Source organism: Oryzias melastigma, linkage group LG23 (assembly GCF_002922805.2).
Source record: "Oryzias melastigma strain HK-1 linkage group LG23, ASM292280v2, whole genome shotgun sequence".
In the NCBI taxonomy this organism is placed as follows: Eukaryota; Metazoa; Chordata; class Actinopteri; order Beloniformes; family Adrianichthyidae; genus Oryzias; species Oryzias melastigma.
In genome coordinates this window covers 17,311,550-17,318,675 of record NC_050534.1, presented here as the reverse complement: position 1 = coordinate 17,318,675, position 7,126 = coordinate 17,311,550, and the positions used below count along the sequence as shown (strand labels likewise).

General features: G+C 42.1%; 1 protein-coding gene across 2 annotated transcripts in view; it reads left to right on the top strand.

Moving 5' to 3' along the window:
- The first annotated feature begins 204 nt into the window (after window positions 1-204).
- Window positions 205-7,126, top strand: part of ptn (pleiotrophin) — a 61,032-nt gene continuing 54,110 nt past the window's right edge. Inside the window, exon 1 of one of the 2 annotated variants that reach the window (XM_024285676.2) lies at window positions 205-355. The gene's annotated coding sequence lies outside the window, so the exon portion shown is untranslated. Of the gene's footprint in view, window positions 424-7,126 lie in introns of both variants that reach the window. The other variant, XM_024285683.2, reaches the window with a different exon arrangement.

The following is a 7,126-nucleotide window of genomic DNA, read 5'->3' as shown; positions in this document are numbered from 1 at the left end:
GTCCTTTGGCTCCGGTCCCCACGGATCTCCTGCGCACACGGGCTCTTAACCCCCCCCCTCCTCCTCTCACATCTTCCCTGTGGTGTCTCGCTGAGTGCTGGGCAGGCCGTCCCTGGAGTGACCTTGGAGGGTATAATGAGTTCCTGATCATGAGCCAGGAAACCCGATGTTGAACACCACACCCCGTCACCCTCCCCCTTAACACAAGCAACACACACAAACAAAGCTAGCTTTCCTACGCCCGGCCCACACAGAGAAATAGTATTGGAGAGGCAGGGCAGAGGTTCAGATAAAAAGAGCCACAGAACTTATTGCCTTTACCCCTGACAAACAACTACCAGACCTCCAGAGTAAAGTAAGTGGATTCTTTCTTTGTGGGTGCAGGCGGACGTATACACTCTTTTTGTTTTGAACTCTGTGAAGGTAAGATGGATTCTTGAGCCGCTATGTGAGCAAAAAACTTCTGGGTGAGAGAGCTTTTTGTGCAAAAACTTGGTTCAAAGCTGTGTGTATTTGTATTTCTGATGGAGGCTGCACTCTTTTACAAACTTTTACAGACTCACAAAAAGTTACTTAAAGTCATCGTGCAAAGTCCCTTTGGTGAAATACTTATGTAGACATGCTCCTAATCCCTTTTTTTTCTTGTTCTTCCCATTTAAAAATCCCATTTTTTCCCCTGAAGGCTGTTGATACAAGATAATAAACGTGTAAAAAAATTATGAAAAAATAGTTTAAATGCTGAGAATTATAAGTTGTAGACATACGGGGTAAACAATTGGACCCAATAATCCAGCAGCCACAGGCTTTGGAGTGTGGCGTTAAATCATTAACAGGGTTGTTTCCTCAGTGATTAGACTTCAAACATCCATATGTTTTGTTTATTATAGCTATCAGCCAAAAATGTGCAAGCCCAATTAAGTCGGCATGTAAGCTGGTTGAAGTGGACCGCTTTTTCCCAGGATGTCGTAATTTAGGTCAGGCCTGACTGGAATGACAAACCGCGGACTGCTGCATTGTATCGGCACTATGTGATCAAGCGGACCTTCTGCCGGCGTTGCCATGGCTTTCCTTGAGCCTCAGCGCAGCAGCCCGAGTCAGAGCAAACAGTGTTCCTCTCTGTCTTATGGGCATTCCTGCAGCAGACAAAGGCTCTCTCCAGTTCATTCTTGCTCAAAAATGAGGTGCTCGCTTCACTTCTTCAGAATCAGCACACGGTGTGGTCCTAATGAAAGAGCGAAGGGAGATTAAACACGATGTGGGGATGAGCTGAAGGAAGCTGGTAGGAAGTTAGAACACAATGCGGGTGAGGATGGACAAAAGCCAGCAGGGGCGAGCTCTGAGAAATCCAAGATGGCTTCGTGAAGGGCCTAATGCTACATTCATTTACTAACACATTAGTAAATAAACATATTGGCCGTTCAAGGAAGCGTTAAATGGACCTTCTTGAAGATCAGCATTACACAAGATTGTCTACCTGATGCCAGCGCATGTACCGGTACCTACAGTTGGAAAAGACTTGGTATGACATGTCGAAGCGGTGAAAATTTAGCAAATCTCGCCAGACCAGGAATGGACTCGAATTATTAATGTCTCTTCCATGATCGATTTTCAAATGTTCTGTGAAGTGAAAGGATGCTTCTAATGCCACTAGAAAACCAGAGTCCCAGATTGGTCAAAGTTCAACTAGTTCAACATTAACTTGCTTCAATCTTGCCTATTGATGCGTGAACACGACACGTACTTATCCACAAGTTGTCGCATATTGACGTTTGGTGAAGGACCCCTCCACGTCACTTTTTGATGTTTTGGGTGTCCCTCACTCGTCATTTTTGGATATGCTGGCTGTTCATAAAATCAAGGGTCTGAAACCCTCTGGACGGTTACTGGACGCAGACTGGTACTCAGGATGCGTCCAGTACCGGGACTGGACGGTGCGTGAACACATCACACTCTCAACTCCAAGTCGTCACATATTGACGTTTGGTTAAGGACCCCTAGCGTCAAAAATGGACGTTTTGGGTGTCCCTAACTCGTCATTTTTGGATATGCTGGCTGTTCATAAAATCAAGGGTCGGCAACCCTTGGGACGCTGTACCGGACGCGGACTACTCCTTTTGATGTATCTAGTAACAGTACCCAAACCTGGTACCGGCACCCTAACCCTATTAGATATGGTACCAGACCTGAACCTGTACCAGGTTAGGGTACCAGTACTGGGTTAGGGTCCCGATGCGGTTAAGTGTCCCAGTACTGAAAATTTTCCAGGCCAGAGGTTGAAGACTCGTATTTTAATGGGAACAGCCATCACATCAAAAAAACACAAAAGGGGACACCCAAAATGTCATTTTTTAACCAAATGTCAATTTGTGGGGAGTTGGGACTGAGTTGGTGAACACAAAAACCCGCTCAGATCGGTATCAACATAGACTTTTCATTGGAAGTGGTGGCTTGAACGTGCGCTGCCGAGGCCAATGTCAACGTAGCATAAGGTAGACCCGGTCCACGCCCCTTTCTCTTGCTACACCCTCGCTTCATTCACTTCACCACGTGATGTTGTTCATATGTCAATATGTTTAAGCACAAAAGCCAGTTCATTTCCTCACAAATGATTTTGGGGGGGCTTTTTCCATGGAGGAGAAGAGCAATAAGCCATAGAATTGGGCTGCTAGGGCCCTGAGAAGTCCACTCCAGGGGGGTGGGAGGCATTGTGAAAGGGAGCCAGCTCTCATCTATAAGGCGCAAGTAGGTGTGGGCGAAAGAGGAAGACGGCAGGGGGTGTGTGGACACACACAAAGATCCTCCCATTGAGGGGTTGGTTTATATTTGTGGGTATGCACTGACCCTTCACATGTGGGGGTGAACTGAATGGGCATTGATGGGGTCCTCGGGGCCTTGATAGAAAGGAAGGGCAGAATAAAGAGAAGGAGATAGAAGAAAAGAGGAGGCGATGGATGCCAGGAGAGAGGCCTGTCAAGGAGCAACCCTTCACGATTCAGAGCGAAGCCGAACGAAGAGAATTGACAGATAAAGCTGAGCTCGGGAAGGCAGTCAATAGGAGATCTCTGAAAACCATAAGCTGTACGAATTACAACAATTCAAGATATAACTCAAAAATGTTCCACCCAAGAAGTTAAAGTAATTAACTGAAGCAACTGATCCAGCCCAGGTGTCTCTTCAAAGGCACTTCCACCACCCTGGAGTGATAAACTTAATGGTTCGTGAACTTTCTCTGCCTTTTATGGCCCCTGCTTTAATTATATGCCGTTTAAATGTCCACTATAACCTATCATCTGCACTATGCCGTTAAGATGTGCCTCTACTTCCTCAAGATCCATAAACTATTTTCTTCCATCTGTATGTTTCGATCAACTGATGCATAAATCTTGCATGCTGCAAAGAATTGCCTGAATTGTTTGAAAACACTCGACATCAACAGAATCTTGTAGGAAATGACGAAAACTATTAGACAAGTTGGCTTCAAAGATGTCTCCTGAACTTCTCGTAAAAAGCCTGACCCGCTGTTATATTCAGTTGGTGATGATCAGCGGCCGTCTCCTGAGACTGTTACTTTATTAATCATGTGTGAAAAAGCAGGCCTCTTCACGGGGACGCCCAGCAAACTACCTCATTATAGTCAAGGGAGAGACAAAGCTGTCTGCGAACCCTCTGAGGCTTGAGTGTTGTTGCTCCACATTGTCTAAGGAAACAGTTCCTTTTTATGGCTTTGAAATATGCAACAAGTTTGAGCAGAAGTGTTGTTACGACTTCAAAAACAATCACCCTTGTTTGGTTTCATCTGGCGTTTGATCCTTGGAGAGCTAATAATAATCCAAGGCTTTTAGCCATCAATTTTAGAGGCCATCAGGAACGTCGGGGCGAATCCCGCTTGGCTAGCAATCAAGAAAATCCATATAGTTTTTGCTGATCCTGTCTGCTTTTTTACTACTCCTGTCTACCATAAAGTAAAAAAAAAAGCATAAATGCATTGTACTGTACATGTAATCAACCCAAGCTACACCCCTACCAGCACCTCCAGATGGGTCCCAGCGGATGAGCTCAAGGCAACCTTCGTTCCCAGTACGTTTGCAGTTTTCATTTCACTGTAATGAGTAGTCTCATTAGTGCCTGGTTCAGCAGCCACCTACATATACTTCCACTCAAGCACCAGCACAGACAAACTCACTCCAGACCTTCCAAAAGTGAGTAAATCAAGGTAGAGCTTTGGTTTCATGGTCGGATGCCAACTTTCTTACCTACTGAGGCTGTTAACGTACAAATGGGAAGTTATTCTTAATTGGATGTATAGAGTTGGTTCTTTACTGTCAAAGTCAGTTGAACAAAGTGTGATGTCTCATACCCACAATGCCAAACTCATTGGTGAAACTGACACCTTATGTTACGCTCAGTCCACGACAACATCAAAAGTCTATAAAAACTTGTATTTATACATCACAGTGCAAGTTTATAAGTCAGTTTTCGATCTCTACGTACAAAACATGAGGCCTTCGAGTGCTTGTTGAAAGTTAAACCAGTTTTTGACCAATCCGAGACTCAGATTTGGTATAGGTAGCTCCCTTTTCAAAACACGGAAGTGCCAACCTTTTAAAAAGGGATCAGTTTGTATGCGACTTGAATGATTTGACACCAAGATGGCTGTGAAAGAAAAAACCTGGAGTGAGATCTGTGCAATTATTACAACATATGCATGGAGTGAAAGGTAGTCTTAGGCTGAAAGGCAGCAGCCACACTGTGCAAAAGAAGGACTGCTTTTCTTGGACATGTGATTTCTATTAGAAAGTGGCTTAAAAGCAGCCTAACTTTATTTGGAAAACTCGTAGTACTTCTCTTACTGTCAACAATAGCAGTAGAACGTGTGTGACGAACGGCAAATCCACATCCATATCTATATCATTTTTGATGCAAAATTGTTTGCATGTAGACACATCGGAGGATCTTTCAGAACCTTTGACTCCCAAGAAGGCGACCCGTCCAAAGCTGTGTTGTGTTTTTCTACGTTTAATAACTTTAAACAAACTTTGACTTATTGGATTTTTAGATAGGTCTGTTCCTTTTAAAGTTCAGGTGAATTTTTGTTTTATCAGTTCAGAAAAAAAAAGATTTACATCTACACAACAGGGAATGCCAGCTACCTGTATATGAGGAACACACCAACTTTTGTGTTTAGTGTACTTTATAAAAACAAGTGGCCTCCACATATATATATATATAAAAAGACTAATATTTACCAATTTCACTAACTTTAATAAGACAGGCTCCCAAACAACACCTGCCTTTATACAAGAGAAGTTGAGAACAATTATCTATAACAAATTATGCATGGACCGGTTTAACGTCAGACAATATTTTCACGGACTGGTTCAAACCAGGATGGACTGAAAAGTAGCGGAGCTAACTACCACCAAAAAAATCCATCCCAGTTTTCCCCAAAAATATAAAACCTTGTGTCGTATTCAAAGACATTTTTCTGCAGAAAACTAAACGACATCTACTGTAAATGTCTATTAGTTATTTAATAGACATCTGCAATACATAGATGACTAATAGATATTTACAGTATGTCGGTAAGCTATCTCTATGTCTTAGATAATCAATAGACATCTATATCTGTCAGATAAGTAATAGACATCTACTGTAAATGTCTATTAGTTGTTTAATAGACATCCACAATAGAAGTCCCAATCGAACTACATTTTTTTCATATCATAAAATCTATCCCAGTCCTCCCAAAAATCAAAAGCTTGTGTGGCATTTTAAATGGTAAATGGCGTCTACTTATATATCGCTTTTCTACCGTCCTCGAATGGGAAAGGCGCTTTACAGTCACAGATCCATTCACCCATTCACACACTTTTGGTGGCTCCGTCAACCTTCCGCCAGAGGCAATTTTAGACATATTTTCTGCAGAAAACCAATAGACATTTACCGTAAATGTCAATTAGTTATTAGACATCCACAATAGATGTCTATGGGATAACTAATAGAATCTATGTCTATTAGTTATAGAAACAGATGACATAGACACACACCCATGTAATAAAGGTTCTATGTCTATTAGATAATAGACATCTAGGCATCTATTAGATAATTAATACACCTCTATGTCTTTATTAAGGCTCTATTTTTATTAGATAATCAATAGACATCTATATGTAGATGTATATTAGTTATCTAACATACATCTACTATGGATGATTATTAGATGACTGAATCACATCATGTGTCCGATGGGAAGGAACTACCCAAATGGCTTGTTTACAACGGGAAAGGCATGATAGGACCGCGACACTGTGGGAAAGTCGTCTGCTAGACATCTAAACCGCGATGTGCATATATAGCTACAAGCTTTGAAATAACCATCCACGATTTCGATATCCAATAGATGTTTCCTTGCCTAGTGGGTCACACAGCAAACCCCCTTGTTTACGTTTCAGTGTATTTCCACACATCTTCCTTTGTAGATAAAACTAATTTTCTTTCACTAATGTTCTCAGATTGGCACCTACAGATGTAAGCAGTAATGGCGGATCTTAGCTCTGTATCTCAATGAACACAGATCCGCAGTAAACAGCTTCCCCCCCACCTCTTAAACTGTGCTAATGTTGTGCAGTAAGCTGGAATAGTTTTCCTTGAAGTTGCAGAACTTGGAGTCTTTAGACGTTCTGCATGCTTGCCCGCCTCCCCCAAAGGCCTGTGCTTCTGTGCAATTAAGGACAAATTGATCCCACCCCTACACCTGGAATCAATTAAAACACAGCTAATAGTTAGTGGCTTGTTTGGTTGGTGTCTTGATGGTTACATTTTCAGGGGAACCTTGGATTAGTAGATGGAGAGTCTCCTTCTAATTTTCCAAAAAAGGAGATCACCGAGCAGACAAAATAAAAAAATTACATAATTTCGATATATTTATTTCTTATCCTTTTTTGCTGCAAAACAAAGTTTTTTTTAACCTCAAGATTATGAACTGACGCCTGAACACTCTCAGTCCCAAACCATGACACTACCGTCTCCAGGTTAGACTGTTCGTATGATAATCTTTATGGTGCATTGATTTTAATTTAGAGGTACAAAGTGTGATGAAGAGGCAGAGGCGGTTGGAATCTATGTG